This window comes from Apium graveolens, chromosome 4 (assembly GCF_009905375.1).
Source record: "Apium graveolens cultivar Ventura chromosome 4, ASM990537v1, whole genome shotgun sequence".
NCBI lineage: Eukaryota > Viridiplantae > Streptophyta > Magnoliopsida > Apiales > Apiaceae > Apium > Apium graveolens.
The window spans coordinates 198,829,838-198,846,682 of NC_133650.1; the positions used below are offsets into that span (position 1 = coordinate 198,829,838).

Consider the following 16,845-nt stretch of genomic DNA (forward strand, 5'->3'; position numbering starts at 1 on the left):
GCTTCAAGCTCTTCCAACAACAATTTAGCTTCTTGTTTCTCATTTTCAAGCTTCTCATTTATCTTTGTTAGTCTACTAAGTTCTTCATTAGCAGCAACCATACTTGTATGAATATGAAACATTTATGTGCTCATCTTCTCTACAGTTTCCTTATATTGACTCACATTTAAATCAATGATGGTGAGAGTTGGCACCTGTGATTTTGATGAGGATGACTCTCCTCGCTCCAAGGCCATTAGTGCATAATTTCCAACTTCCTCATCTTCATCATTATTAGAATCATCCCAACTTTTTCCCTCAACAATATAAGCTTTACTTTGTTGTTTCTTCAAAAGAGCTTCATACTTTGCTTCCAATTCAAGATAAGCTTTGTCTTTCTTTACTTTCTTGGGTTTCCTGCATTCTGTAGTAAAATGGCCTAATTCATCACAGTTGAAGCACCTTATCTTTGATCTGTCAACAGATTCAGTTTCGTAGCCATTTTTGCTATCAGATGTGTACTTCCCTTTTCCTTTCCAGTTGCTGTCTTTGTTGAATGACTGTCTTTTACCCTTGAAGAATCTTGGATTTTTTACTCTAATATTAGAGAAATTTATTGCCAGGTAGGCCATTGACTGATCAAGCTCATCAAGTTCATCCAGGGTGTAGAACTCATATTCTTCCAATTCCCGAATGACTTGTTCTTGTGAATCATTTCTTCTTTGCTCACTTGTTGAGGAAACTAGAGTCTGGGATCTTGGCTCATCATTAGAGGTCTGGATTTCATTGAAAATTAGAGCACTTGAACCATCTACAACATGCCCTTGACCAACTCTTAATGATTTTCTTTGAATCATTTCTAATTCATATGTTTTTAAGATTCCTTACAGAACTTCCATAGTTATTCTGCTCAAGTCTCTTCTTTCTCTGATTACTAAAATTTTTTGTTCCAAATGATTAGGAACTGTAAGCAAAAATTTCAGATTCACTTCTTCAGCTTCATAGTATTTGTCATGGAGCTGCAAGTCATTTATCAGCTTATTAAACCTTTCAAACACATTAGTTATACTTTCTTTTGGTTTAGCCATGAATCCCTCATACTGTGAAATCAGTACATTCTTTGATTAGATCTAACTTCCTCAGTTCCTTCACAGAGTATTTCAATCTTTTCCCAGATTTGCTTAGCAGTGTCACAGTTGACAATGTTGTTGTACATTACATTGTCAAGTGACTTTATCAATATCAGTTATAGGCCACTGTCCAGGGAAAGTTTCTCCTTTTCAGGATCAGTATATTCAGAAGGATCTTTTGGAGCATAATGAGCTGGAATGACCATATCACCATCTGTAGATTCCTCAACTCCAACCATAGGAGTGAAGGGCCAATTCTTGAGAATCCGAATGTAGAGTATATTGGCCATTCTGATAAACAGCAACATTTTCTTTTTCCAAATAGTGTAGTTAGCTTTGTCAAAAGTAGGAATTTTGATGCTACTGATTTTCTGTGTATTCATTCTTCCAAGATCTTCAATCTGTTTACTTTCAGATTTTGCTCTGATACCACTTATTAGGTAATAAATTACACACAGGGGGGGTGAATGTGTTTTAGTGTTTTATGATTTTCTTGAACTATTTTGGTTTTGAACAAAGTAAATCAAATTTTGTAGTAAAATATGTTATAACATAAATTAAACATGCAGCTATGAATAACACAGATCTTTCAAAACTCACTTAATTTTATATTAAAATTAAGAATGTTTTGCTACAAAATTTCTAGGCTCTTTCTTATTAAAGAGCTTAGATTCCATCTTGAGAGAATACAAGAATTCCTGATCTAATTGTTACATCTAACAAAGGACCAGTGTTAAATTTATATCACAGTTAACTTTTGGTTTACACAGTGTATAATAAGACATGTTATTTACTTTAGTAAACTGTCACTTATCATTTCCATGTTAGGAAAAGTATATCTTCCATTTCTGGCTTAGCATATCTTTGCATACTGTGTTAACTTTGATCTTCCTTTTTCAGTTAATCTTCACCCTTGATCTTACACACTCTTTAAGCTGCTTTTTGTAGACTTGTCAATCCAGCTGGTTGGATTATTTGTTGATTGTTAATCTTGGATATTGAACTGATCTGCAATTTGTACTTTGAGATGTTACCTCGAGATATCGATTTAGGCATATAGAGAACTTGACATCTTGATAAGTATATTGGCTTATAATACTCCATATTTATTTGACTTGTAGAGGTCTCTGAGTTCTCTATAAGAGAATTTGGCTTGTTGAGATCTCTCCACTTCATGTCTTCACTTTGGCTTATAGACATCTCTGAGTTCTCTAATGATATTTGACTTATCGATATCTGAGAGTTCTCTAGTGAAATTTGACTTGTCGATAACTCTGAGTTCTCTAGTGAAGAAATGACTTGTCGATATCTCCAATCTTCATTTCTTCAATTTGGCTTGTCGATATCTCTGAGTTCTCTAGTAGCTTTCCTGAGTTCTCTATAAGTCATTTGGAGTTCTCGAGTGACTTCTCTATAATTGTAAATCTGTGACTTGTAGAGATCTTGACTTAGAATATTTTTCTCAAAACATATTTATTCAACTCCAAGCTTCTTCATAATTCTTCTGAGGCATGATCTTCTTGATCTTCTTGATCTTCTTCCAGATAGAATTCTTAGGCTTGACACTGTTTACAGAAAAAGACTTCAGTCTGCTCTTTTGATATTTTTACAGACTTTAAATGTTACAAGTACAAAATACAACCTAAGATTACAATACAACTTACTTAGGGTTGTCAATTTGACTTGGTCTTGTTATTGTACAGGCATGTCTTACACTACACTTCTTGTATAAGTGTTGTTTAATTTTGTGAATAATAGATATGTATATAACTTGTAGTAATCAAGAAGTATGGCCATTTTTTCCAAACCTACAAGCTAGGTTATACTTATGCCCATCATTACTACTATTCACTAAAACTAGTTATTATTCTTCTTGGATGGTTAGTATTTAATCACCAATCCTTGGTTGTATTTCATACTAATTAGTTTGCATGGATTGCATGAGAAATTGCATTGGCTTGATATGTTTATTTATTCGCTTACGTATTCACTTGGTCGCTTGTTCGTTATTGTGATGAATCCTCGTAAGTGATTCACGCGGTAAACATTTTCTTATAACTGTTTTATGCTCTGTGACCTTGTACTTGGGTTTTAATTCATAGGATTCTAAATTGGTGATTGTAACGTGATTCTCGTATTCCTTGGTAGTTCATAAAATAAGGTCGTTTTACAAAGTTAGTTTTCTTCGAAAACTAATGGCTTTTACACACACTCATTAGGTACTTATAATCACAATATCGACTCGGAAACTAAATTTTCCATGCATAACATAGTATTGGCTAAAAGTTTTCCCCGATCTCCAGGGTTACTTTTCATTGAATATTTTACAAAGTCCTAGAAAATTGGGTTTTTACGGTCTTCCCCTCTTAAAAGGATTTTGTCCCATAATCAAATAGAAAAAAGGTGGGGATACTTTTCTTTCATTGAGTCCTCTAGTTCCCACATTAATTCTTCAATATTCTGGTTTCTCAACAAAATTCTAACCAACTTGACGGTTTTGTTCCTCAGCATTTGTTCCTTCTGGTCCATCACTCTCACTGGTTGCTCAATATAGGTTAGGTCTGGTTACAAGTCTACCTGTTCATATTCTATCACGTGTCGCTCATCAGCATGGTACTTTCTTAGCATTGACACAAGGAACACATTGTGCACTTGTTGCAAGTTAGGAGGCAAGGCAAGCTCGTATGCTAGAGGTCATATCCTTCTCAGGATTTCAAATGGTTTAATGAACCTGGGGCTTAATTTTCCTTTCTTTCCGAATCTCATCACTCCTTTCCACGGAGATACCTTCAACAATACTGAATCTCCCACTTCATACTCTCTATCTTTCTTGGTCCAGTCGGCGTACTTCTTTTGTCTGGCTTGAGCCACTACCAGTCTCTTCCTAATGAGTCCCACCATTTCTCGGGCCTGCTGGACCAACTCGGGTCCTAGAATCTTATGTTCCCCAACTCCATCCCAGCATAAGGGAGAACGGCATCTTCTTCCGTAAAGAGCTTCATACGGGGGCATTCCTATGCTAGCATTATAGCTATTATTGTAGGCAAACTTAATCAGGGGTAACTGGTCATTCCAACTTCCATCATTTTAAGTCTCTCTTTCCTACTGAGGGCATCAACCACCACATTAGCTTTACCGAGGTGATACAAGATCTCACAATCGTAATCCTTAATCAGCTCTAGCCATCTCCTATGTCTCATATTTAATTCTTTCTGGGTGAAAATGTACTTGAGGCTCTAATGGTCCACCTAGATCTAGAACTTCTCCCCATATAGGTAGTACCTCTAGATCTTGATGGCAAACTCTATAGCTGCTAGTTCTAGGTCATGTATATGGTATTTTATCTCAGATTCCTTTAAGTGTCGAGAGGCATACACAATCACTTTTCCGTGCTGCATGTGCACGCATCATAATCCTTTGTGCGAGGCATCGCTGTAAATCACGAACTCTCCCTTCCATCGGGGAGAGCGGGTACTGGTGCTGACACTAGTCTCTTTTTCAACTCTAGAAATCTCTCTTTATATTTCTCCGTAGGGGTGATCAACTGGTCAAAACCGACCCGAACCGAACTGGACCGGAAAGAACCGAGAACCGAAATAAGCAAAATTTTGGAACCGAACCGGAACAGTTTTTATGCTAGAATCGGACCGGAACCGAACTGGAAATTACGGTTCGGTTCAGTTCAGAACTGAAAGAACCGTTGAATTATTCCTTTTTAAAATAATGTCCAAAACCTACTACAAATTTAACATCAATACATCACTTTATCTTTTACCTATGTTGTTATAAGATTTAACAAGTCATTTCCATATAACGAAACAAATTTATAAACCTTGATTTGCATTATGACTCGATTTCTCTTTAAGAAATGGTTATCACATCACTTGTGTTATACTGATATTTTTCACATAAAAAGGAATACAATTTGTGTTGTCTACATATAAGAATTGATTTCGCCCAAACACACAAACATGCACTTCACAGTTCACGACAATACACTAAACTATGCTAGAATGAGTACATTCAGAAATAATCTACCATATAATGACATGAATGTAAGGAATAAGATAAGAATAACAATAAAAAGTAGAATTGAACGTAAGAAATGATTTTAAAGTATCAGTTTAAACCTTATATCCACAATCATTTATTAGAAGAACAGGACGTAACTTCAGTTCATCATAAGAGGAAGAATAATGTAATCAGAAAACTCAATTAAAGCTAACAAATCTCATTTTATATAGAACAAAGCACACCTTTAGATTTGCAAAGGAAGGTCTCTACATCTGTAGAAAATTCAAACCCAGAACCACTACCACTGCTAGATATATGCATATCGCTACCATTTAATTATCGTTTCATCGTAGATGGTATCACAATATTTTTGTACAAACACTCCACGGTGAACTCAACATATCCCAACTAAAAACGAGTATCAAGAACTGCTCCCATAAAAATGAATTTATTCATCTTTAATGGATCTCCCCGGTATTTATCAAACTTTTCTTGCTTTTTAGAAGCAATTGTACCTAAATCCTTGTTATTACTCATGATCCATGACTTTAAAGTACCATTTAGTGCCAATAGTTCATGATAAAACAAATTTGAAGTTACATACTTACTACCAGAAATTTTTAGTGTGAACTCATAAAAATGTATAAAAAATGTTTGTAACTTACGAGCATTAGCCCAATCATTTGCATATGGTACCCCATTTCCCTTAGCAAGATCAATAGAAAACACAATATCTTCTTTTTCGTATCTTTTCTATACCTTTTCATGTTACAAAGCTACATCGAGCATCATATATGCTGAATTCCACCTCGTGGAAACATCTAATGTCAATTCTGCATTGTTACCATCATTTTCCATTTCCATACATCCTTCGAATTTTGATAGCCGGGAAGCTGAGTTCTTCATATACTTGACAACATCTCGAATTCTCTTAATTGAAAGAGATAAATGTTTTATTTTTAGCCCATCATTGACAACTAGGTTTAGGATATGTGCAACACACATCATGTGTATATACTTGCAGCTCAAAACACTCCCATCTTTTACAGAGAATTTGTCTCTTAAATGTTCAATAGCCATGTCATTAGAACTTGCATTATCAGCCATCATTGTGAAAATATTTTCAATTCCCCAATCACGCAAACATTTTTCAACTGAACGACCAATATCTTTGCCTCGATGCGAAGTAATTGGTATAAAATTCAAAAGCTTTTTATAGAGTTTCCAGTCCTCATTAATGTAATGAGCTGTTAAACACATAAAACTGACCTTTAGTAAAGATGTCCAAGTATCTGTTGTAAGACAAACTCTTTGTTTTTTCTCATCAAAAGATGTTTTAACTTTTTCTTCTCAGCACAAAATTACCAAAACAATCACGTTGTACATTAAATCGTGATAGAAACTTGAACTTTGGAAAGCTAGAGCCATTAAACGATGGAAATTAAGTCCATCTACATTCTTGAATGGTAGCACATCAATTATGATCATTTCAGCAATGGTTTTCCTAATAAGTTTAACATCAACCTTTACAGAGACAAGGGAATCACCTCATGCTTGAGTTTTCATTCCAGTTATTTGTCTTTGACTTGTATCATCTTTAGGCTTTCCCTTGCATAATTTTTCTAAATGTTTGCGCATAGAAGATGTCCAATTGGATGGACTAGCAGTAAATTCCAATCCACAGTGCTTGCATTTTCCTCTCAATTCACCTGTCGTTGCATCTTGAAATCTTGTAAAATCTTCCAAATATCTGAACATAGTGCCACAGGTTTTCTTTTTCTTCTTGAACCAGTTTGAGTTTGATTCGATGATATTTCATTCGGGTCTGTGTTATTATTAGCTTCGGTACGATTCTGAAATAAGTAAAAAAAATCATATTGGTCGATAAACAAAAATTAACAAAAGCTAATACCTATGAAAAATATCAACACTCAATAGTACAAGTAGTTACTAGTAGATTGTATACTCATTAATCATTATAATCTATAGAGGGAACGAAAAAAATTTCTACTAATTATATTCAAGAAAACCCTAATAAGGTAATATAGTTAACGAAACAGAAAAGAAAGTAAAAGTACAAGTACTTACTGAATCTCTTTCTGAATCCATAAGATATTTTGAATGATGAGAAATAAGAAAATAATCAGATCATACTTGTAGTTATAGGGTCATACTTGTCTACTTGTTCTACATCTAATGGTGTTGGTTTATATACTAGAGCAGGAGTTAAAAGTCTGAATACATAGAAAAGACACACAATTATATATTATATATTATATATTATATATATACTCTAATTATATTATACATAACGGTTTTTCGGTTCTTTCGGTTTTTGATCATCAAGAATCGAAACGAATCGGGAACCGAAACTTTCAAAATTTTAAGAACCGAACCGGACCCGAATAGCTAAATACCCAGACCGGACCAGAAATTTTTGAATGGTTCAGTTTGGTTCTCGGTTCTGACCCATGAAATGCTCACACCTATTTCTCCATCCACACAAAATTCTTTGTCCTGCGGGTAAGTCTAGTCAATGGGCCGGCTATCTTGGCAAAGTCTTGCACGAATCTCCGGTAATACCCTGCTAAACCCACAAAACTCCTAACCTCAGTTGGGGTAGTTGGTCTTTCCCAATTGGATAACGCTTCTATTTTGGCGGCATCGACTAGCACTCCTTCACTATTTAGCACATGTCTAAGAACTGAATCACATTCAACCAAAACTCTCACTTTGAGAACTTGGCATACAACTTCTCATTTCTCAAGATTTCTAAGACTATCCTCAAATGTTTCGCGTGCTCTTGCTCTGTCTTTGAGTAGATTAAGATATCGTCTATGAAGACTATGACGCATATGTCCAGGTACTTTTTGAACACTCTGTTCATCAAATCCATAAAGGTCGCGGGTGCATTGGTTAGTCCGAAAGACATGACTAGGAACTCATAATGTCCATACCTGGTACGAAAGTCAGTCTTTGGTATATCCTCGGTTTTGATTTTCAACTGGTGATATCCCGTCCGCAAGTCTATTTTGGAAAAGTGCACAGCACCTTTAAGTTGGTCGAATAGGTCGTCAATCCTAGGGAGAAGGTACCTATTCTTGATGGTCAGTTTGTTCAACTCTCGATGGTCTATGCATAGCCTCATGCTACCATCCTTTTTCTTCACGAACAACAATGGTGCATCCCATGGTGACAAACTTGGCCTTATCATCCCTTTGTCTAGTAGTTATTATGTTTGAGAAGTTAGTTCCTTCATCTCGACTAAGGCTAGCCTATATGGGGCCTTGGATACTGGTGTCGTTCCGGTTTCTAGTTCAATAGCAAATTCTATTTCTCGGTCGGGTGATGCCCTGGTAAGTCCTTTGGAAAGATATCCTCGAATTCATTCACTACGGGTATGTCATGTATGTCAGGGACTTCCTTCTTGGTGTCCATCACATAGGCCAAATAGACCTTATTACCTTTTCTTAACAACCTCTTGGTCAGGACCATGGTTAGAAACTTCTGGGTCTGACATTGACCCTTAAAACACAATCTATTTTCCATCTTGCACTCTTATTTTTATTTTCTTTTTCTCACAATCTAACTGCGCTCCATTACTAGATAACCTACCCATTCCTAGGATTACATCGAATTCCCCTAAGGTAAATGGGATCAAGTCAACCTCAAAGACTTTCCCTTCTAGTTTTAACTCACAATTGGGATGTACTTGATTAACAGAAATAATCTCTCAATTTGTTATTTTTACTTGTAATATCTCACGTAAAGGTATGGCATTAAGATTTATCTTCTTAGAAAAATTTCAAGATATAAATGACTTGGTTGCTTCAGAATTAAATAAGATATTTGCACCTTCGGAGTTTAACAGAAGGGTACCTGCTATCACATCCGTGTTCCGGACAGTGTCCTGAACGGTCATATTGAAAGTCCTAGAAGTTGGACGCCGGATGGAAGCAGCTCTGCTCATACCTGAGGCCAGAGGCCTTGCTGTGGGGAAATCCTTTCTTGCGTGCCCTACCTTTTCACACTGGAAACATGTCATTTCTAGTTATGGGCAACTTGGGGTAAGGTGTACTGGTTGGTTGCACTTGAAGCATTTCAGAGGGGCTCTTGCTTGGGCACACACTCTGAGGTATCTCTTTCCACATGTCTGGCAATATGGTATAGGGGCACGGGGTTGACTGTGAAATGTCGCCCTAGATTGTCCGCCACCCAGACCGACGCTCTCACTCGGGGCCTCTCGCAGGTTGGGAAACCGTTCCCCTGACGAACCTGCTTGGAAGGCTTCTATTCTCAGTTCCTCCTTCTCATTGACTTCCTATCTTCCTCTTCATATTCTTTTTTTCTTTGAAGCTCTGTTCGAAGTCCGCTTCAACTATCGAGACCTTCTGCACTAAGGTGGCATAATCTGTCAGTTCTAACATCGCCACTCGGTTCTGAATCCATTGTTTCAGACCAATCTGAAACCTTCACGCCTTCTTCTTTTCTGTATTAACATATTCCGGTACAAACCATGACTACTCAGTAAACTTGGCCTCATACTTTGTCATTGTCATTTTGTCTTGCTTCAGCTCTAGGAACTTTATCTCCATCTGAGTCTCCATAAATCGAAGAAAGTATTTATCTAGAAACAACCACGTGAATCTATCTCATGGGATCACAGTGTCAGTCTCAAGGTTACGCTTAGACTCCCACCAATAGTTAGATTTTCCCTTTAGTATGTAGGAGGCGAAGATGGTCTTGCGTTGCTCTTCGACACCTAATATCTCAAAAAATTTCTCTATTTCCTTTAGCCAAGCCTGTGCCTCAATAGGGTCGACAGATTTAGAAATTCCAGGGGTTTGAGGGACTAAAACGCCCTAAGGGTGGTAGCAGTAGTTTGCGGGCCAACATGTGGCGGCAGTGGAAGAGGTTATCGGTTCAAATTAGCCCCTAAGAGATCCATAAATTCATTCATGGTGTTTCTGTTAAGTGGCATTTATGTCCACTTATTATGTCCTATAAAGGCTTGAATTGATGTTTTCTACTCAAGGTATTTGTGTTTTTGATGTGTTTTTGTACTGTTTTGGATTACAGGCATAAATAAAAGAATCAGGAGGTTTAACATTGTTTTGGTGCTAAATTGGTGTTAGGAAGATGTCTCGAGAGTTTGCTCATAGATCGCCAGCTCAAACCATGCAAGAAAATAAAAATCAGTATTTTTTCCAGAAGGTCAGCGCGCCTGCGCTGTAGTAGCGCACGGCCGCATCGAGATGCAGATTTACAGCGCGCCCGCGCTGGTAAAGCGCGCGCCCGCACCAGGTTGGGATGATAGAATTATGTTTCTACTTGGATTCTGAGAGTTTGAAGCCCTGGTTGATTCTATAGGATATATAATAAAAACTTAAGATCATTTTTCATAACAAGACGTACTAGAGCTTAAGGAGAAGGCATAAGAAGACCGTATAGCATAATTCAACCAAGGCGAAGAGGGTCTAGTTTATTCTTGTGATTCTTTGTTTTAATTTATAATCTTGGATGCTAGTTTTCTTATTTGTTGAACCTATACTCTTGTTCAATGTACTTGGTTTTATTATTTATAAAGACTACATTTATTATACCATGCTTTCATCGGAACCCACGTTGATGATGAGTCTGATTATGGGCTAATCGTTATCGTGGGGTTCTAGCATATTTGCTTATGGATTTCTTTAGTTAACTTGTTTCGATGCCTTAGTGTGTGGTGATTGCATGATAACCTAGTATTGGTTGTGCTTATTCGTCATATGAGCATCGCGAATCTATAAGATAGCGTGTTAATCTCTAATGAAATGAAAGTGAATTTAGGGGTTTAGAACTTGCCATGTTAGCATAGTTTCATGTATTTCATATGCATGATTCGTAGGTAATTTTAACCATCTTACTTTTCCTATGTAATCATGATAGATAACTTGCGCATTAAATCATTATGTTGTCAAATTCTATAGACATATAGGGTCTCAATATAATTGGTGTCTATTCAGCTTCTATCTTTTTTGTGGATGTCTGGTAGTAGGGTATACGTACAACGAAAGTTGGCGTTTACTAGTTTCGTGTTATCTGATTAGTGTCATCATCATTGCATGCTAAGGTTCAGAACAAAAAGGCTATTGAATAAAATAGTACTGAAGTTAGAATCCTATGTTTGTGTCATATAGTAATCAATCCATTTTAATCTCTTAGTTAATAATTCTTTAGTATAATCTCTTAGTTAATCATAGTTATAACAATCTCAATTTGTTAATCGTCTTAGCATTGAATAATAACCATACCATTATTACATAAGTGCATTGATTAAAACTAACCTAAACCAGTCTCTGTGGGAACGAAATAGAAATCATTCTATATTACTTGCGATCATGTATACTTGCGTGAATATTAGCGCATGTTATTGTCAAATAAGATTTTGGAGTCCCTGCCGGGGACTCGGGGTTAATTTTTAGTTTATGTGTTTGTCATCAGTGGTCGTTAAAATTCATTGACTCAGACATTGTTACTTACTTGTTTCCTTGTCGTGTTCCAGGTACCCTAGCGAGCGTGTATGCATACACATTCTCGGTCTCGTAAGAGAACACTGGATCAAGCTGAGGAAGAAGTCGTAGTAGCTAAGGAAGTTTTTGAGGAAGTTCTTGTTGAGGAGAAAGTTGAAGAAGAAGCTCTTATTGCAATGGAAGAACCATAAGGGATCCGAAGGCTTTGATGGATTACTCTCAACCGAAGATTAATGATATTCAGTCTAGCATAGTTCACCCAACCATCTCGGCTAACACCTTTGAGATCAAGTCGATCACGATTCAGATGATACAGAACTCAGTTCAGTTTGGGGTTCTCCGACAGAAGACCCCAACATGCACATCAGAGATTTCATCGAGATCTGTGACAGTTTCAAGTTCAATGGAGTTTTTGAAGATGCTATTAAGTTGAGGCTTTTCCCAGTCTCTCTTCGGGATAAAGCTAAGTTTTGGTTACATTCTCTACCACCAGGGTTTATCACCAAATGAGAGGATCTTGCTCAAAAGTTCCTAACTAAATTATTTCCTATGGCGAAGACTGTTGCAATCAGAAATGCACCTACTCAATTTGCTCAGCAATCTGGAAAATCTTTATGTGAGGCTTGGGATCGCTACAAAGAGATGCTTAGAAAGTGTCCTCACCATGGGATTCCTGATTGGATGATCATTAACTGCTTTTATAATGGATTGGGTGCTACTTCTAGACATATGCTTGATGCAGCATCAGGAGGAGTCTTATGGGCTAAAAGCTATGATGAAGCTTATGAATTGATTGAGCTGATGGATGCCAATGAATACCATAACCCAACTCAGAGACTACCTCAGGGTAAGGTAGCAGGAATTCTGGAGTTAGATACAGCCACTGCTATAACTGCTCAGCTTAAGGCTTTGACGATGAAGGTGGATTCTTTGGCTAATTATAAGGTTAATCAGATCAGTAGTGTCTGTGAGCTTTGTGCCGGTGCGCAGGAGACTGATCCATGTGCTATTTCTAGTGAATCAGCTCAGTTCGTGAGCAACTTTCACAAATTGCAGCAGCCTGTTCTAGCCACTTATCATCCCAACAACCACAATCATCCTAACTTTAGCTGGAGAAATACTCAGAATATGGTTCAGCAGCCTTATCAGCAGTATGCAATAATGCAATACAACCCTCCTGGTTTTCAGCAACCGTAATATGCACCAAGAAAATAACTCCAGCTGCAACAATCTAATGAAAAATCTGAATTGGAGGAGTTGAGGCTCATGTACAAGAGCCAAGTAGTGTCTATCAAGACCTTGGAGGATCAAATTGGGCAAGTTGTCAATGCCTTGCTAAATTGTCAACCTGGTACACTCTCAAGTTTCGAAAGAAGAAGTTATGGCTGAAGAAGAAGTGCAGAATGAAGTAGAAGTGGAAGCAAGGAAGACTACTATGGAACATACTCCTCCTGAGGGTAATACAGGAGAGAAACAGATCTATCCTCCACCTCCTTTTCCAAAGAGGCTACAGAAGAAAAAGTTGGATAAGCAGTTTGAGAAGTTTCTGGAGGTGTTCAAGAAACTTCATATCAACATACCTTTCGCTGAAGCTCTTGAAAAGATTCCTAGTTATGCGAAGTTTATGAAAGGTATTCTTTCTCGGAAAGTGAAGCTTGATGACTTAGAGACACTTGCTCTCACAGAGGAATGCAGTGTTGTGCTGTAACAGAAGTTGCCTCCGAAGCTTAAGGATCCTGGAAGCTTCACTATTCCTTGTACTATGGGAAATGTGTAATTCGACAAATGCTTATGTGACTTGAGAGCGAGCATCAATATGATGCCCTTGTTAATCTTCAAGAAGTTGGACTTACCTGATCCAAAGCCTACTTATCTGACCTTGTAGTTGGTCGATCGATCTATTACATATCCACGAGGCATTGTGGAGGATATCTTGGTCAAGGTTGATAAACTCATCTTTCCTGCTGATTTTGCAATTCTTGATTTCGAGGAGGATAAGAAGATTCCCATAATCTTGGGAAGGCCATTATTGGCTACTGGCCGCACCTTGATTGATGTGTAGAAGGGTGAGCTTACTATGCGAGTGCTGGATCAGGATGTGATGTTCAATGTTTTTAATGCCATGAAATTCCCGACTGAAAATAAGGAGTGCTTAAAATTGGAGTTGGTCGATTCTGTGGTTACTTCAGAACTTGATCAAATGCTAAGGTCTGATGCCTTAGAGAAGGCCTTGTTGGGGAATTCAGATAGTGAAGATGACGAAGGTGATGAGCAATTGTAGTATCTGAATGCGTCTCCTTGGAAGTGAAGGTTGGATATGCCTTTTGAATCTATTGGATTGGAGGAGTTGAACAAATCTCCAAAGCGCCTCAAGTCTTCTATTGAGGAAGCTCCTATACTTGAGCTTAAACCATTGCATGAACACTTAAGGTATGTTTTTAGGTGATACGTCTACTTTTCCTGTTATTATTGCATCTGACCTTTCAGGTAGTGATGAGGAAAAGCTCTTAAGAATTCTGAGAGAGTTCAAGTCATCAATTGGATGGACTATAGCAGATATTAAGGGAATCAGCCCTTCTTATTGCAAGCATAAAATTCTGCTAAAGGAAGGTAGCAAGCCTATTATTGAGCAGCAGAGAAGGCTTAATCCAATCATGAAAGAAGTTGTGAAGAGGGAAATTCTCAAGTAGCTAGATGCAGGGATCATCTATCCCATTTCTGGCAGTTCTTGGGTGAGTCCAGTTCAGTGTGTACCGAAGAAAGGAGGTATCACAATTGTTGCTAATGAGAAGAATGAGCTCATTCCTACTCGAACGATCATAGGGTGGAGAGTTTGTATGGACTACAGGAAGCTGAACAAGGCCACGAGAAAGGATCACTTCCCTATTCCTTTTATTGATCAAATGCTAGACAGATTGGCTGGGCATGACTATTATTGTCCTCTGGATGGCTATTCGGGTTGTAATCAAATTTGCATTGCTCTAGAGGATCCGGAGAAGACTACTTTCACTTGTCTGTTTGGGAATTTTGCCTTTAGACGAGTTTCTTTTAGTCTGTGTGATGCACCTGCCACATTTCAGAGATGCGTGATGGCTATCTTCTCTGACATGATTGGTCAGAATGTGGAGGTGTTTATGGACAATTTGCATAAGGTCTCTAGTAAAGGTCTTGAGGTGGACAAATCCAAGGTGGAGGTTATCGAAAATCTTCCTCACCCAATTTCTGTTAAGGGAGTTCGCAGCTTTCTTGGTCATGCGGGTTTCTATCGGCGGTTCATCAAGGACTTCTCAAAAATCTCTAAACCTTTGTTCAATCTTCTAGAGAAAGATGTTCCGTTCAAGTTTGATGACGAGTGCCTAGCTACTTTTGACTTCTTGAAGAAGAGTTTAATCACGGCACTTGTCATAACTGCACCTAGTTGGGATGAACCTTTTGAGATGATGTGCGATGCAAGTGACTTTGCAGTTGGAGCAGTTCTTGGGCAGAGAAAGAACAACATATTTCATGCGGTATACTATGCTAGTAAGACCCAAAATGGTGCTCAACTGAATTAAACTACTACTGATAAAGAACTTTTAGCCATTCTCTACGGTTTTGAGAAGTTTCGATCTTATTTGCTTGGGACGAAGGTGACAGTTTTCACTGATCATGCTGCTATTCGCTATCTCGTCTCGAAAAAGGACTCGAAGCCTAGATTGATTCGATAGGTTCTTTTACTTCAGGAATTTGAGTTAGAGATCAAGGACAGAAAAGGTACTGAGAATTAAGACGCTGATCATCTCTCTCATTTGGAAGATCCAAGTGCAATTTCACAGGATAAGACATTGATAAATGAGTTTTTTCCCGATGAGCAGCTTTTTGGGGTGCAAAAAGAAGAACCATGGTTCGCAAACATCGTGAAATACCTTGTGAGTAATATCATGCCTCCAGACTTGTCTTATGCTCAAAGGAAGAAGTTTCTTCATGAGGTGAAGTGGTACATATGGGATGAGCCATATTTGCTTAGACAAGGAGCTGACCAGATCATCAGGAGATGTATTCCGTACAGTAAAACGGGGGGGGAGGGATCTTGCGAGATTGCCATTCGACTGCATATGGAGGCCACTATGGTGGAGAAAAGACAACAGCTCGTATCCTTCAAGCGGGATTTTTCTGGCCTACATTGTTTAAGGATATGCATCAATTTGTTTTGAAGTGTGATCGATGCCAGCATGTGGGTAATATGTCTAAGAGGGATGATGTGCCTCTTAGCGTACTTCTCGAGGTTGAGGTCTTCGATGTTTGTGGGAGTTGACTTCATGGGGCCATTTGTCTCATCTTGCAATAATCAGTATATCTTGTTGGCAGTTGATTATGTCTCAAAATGGGTTGAAGTCAAGGCTTTGCCGACAAATGATGCAAAGGTAATGCTTAATTTTTCTTCATAAGCAGATATTCACAAGGTTTGGGACTCCAAGAGTCATTATCAGTGATGAGGTAACGCATTTCTGCAATCGCAAGTTCACTGCTATGATGCAGCGGTATAATGTGAATCATCGCATTGCTACAGACTACCATCCTCAGACTAATGGTCAAGATGAGGTTTCTAATAGAGAGATCAAGCGAATTATAGAGAAAGTTGTGTGTCTATCAAGGAAGGATTGGTCTTTGAAGCTTGATGAAGTTGTTTGGGCGTATAGAACATCATACAAGACTCCACCTGGCATGTCACCATTTCAGTTGGTTTATGGTAAAGGATGTCATTTGCCTGTGGAGCTCAAACATAAAGCATATTGGGATTTGAAAAAGTTAAACCTTGATTTGGATGCAGCTGGTAAGAAAAGAATGCTTCAATTGAATGAACTCGATGGTTTCGACTTCAAGCATATGAGAACAACAAAATGTATAAGGAGAAAGTCAAGAGGTAGCACGATAAGGGTCTAGTGCTCAAATCATTTGTGTTGGGGCAACAAGTTCTTTTGTTCAACACTCGTCTCCATCTTTTTCCTGGACAGTTGAAGTCAAGATGGTCAGGGCCGTTTATTATCAAAACTATGTTTTCACATGGAGCGATGGAGATTTTTGAAAATGATCCAGGCCAGGCGTTCAAGGTGAATGAACAGAAGTTGAAGCATTACTATGGGGATACTGCAACCCGTGAGGTGGTTAGTGCCTTTTTATTGTCTACTTGATCTCAAGTTTCTAAGTCAAGCTAACGACATAAACCAAGC

At 38.0% G+C, this 16,845-nt stretch overlaps 1 non-coding gene across 1 annotated transcript; it reads right to left on the reverse strand.

Moving 5' to 3' along the window:
* Window positions 1-12,199: 12,199 nt before the first annotated feature.
* LOC141722104 (small nucleolar RNA R71) lies at window positions 12,200-12,306 on the reverse strand. The gene has a single exon (XR_012575135.1). It is a non-coding gene; the product is annotated as a small nucleolar RNA R71 (small nucleolar RNA).
* Between the last annotated feature and the right edge of the window lie 4,539 nt (window positions 12,307-16,845).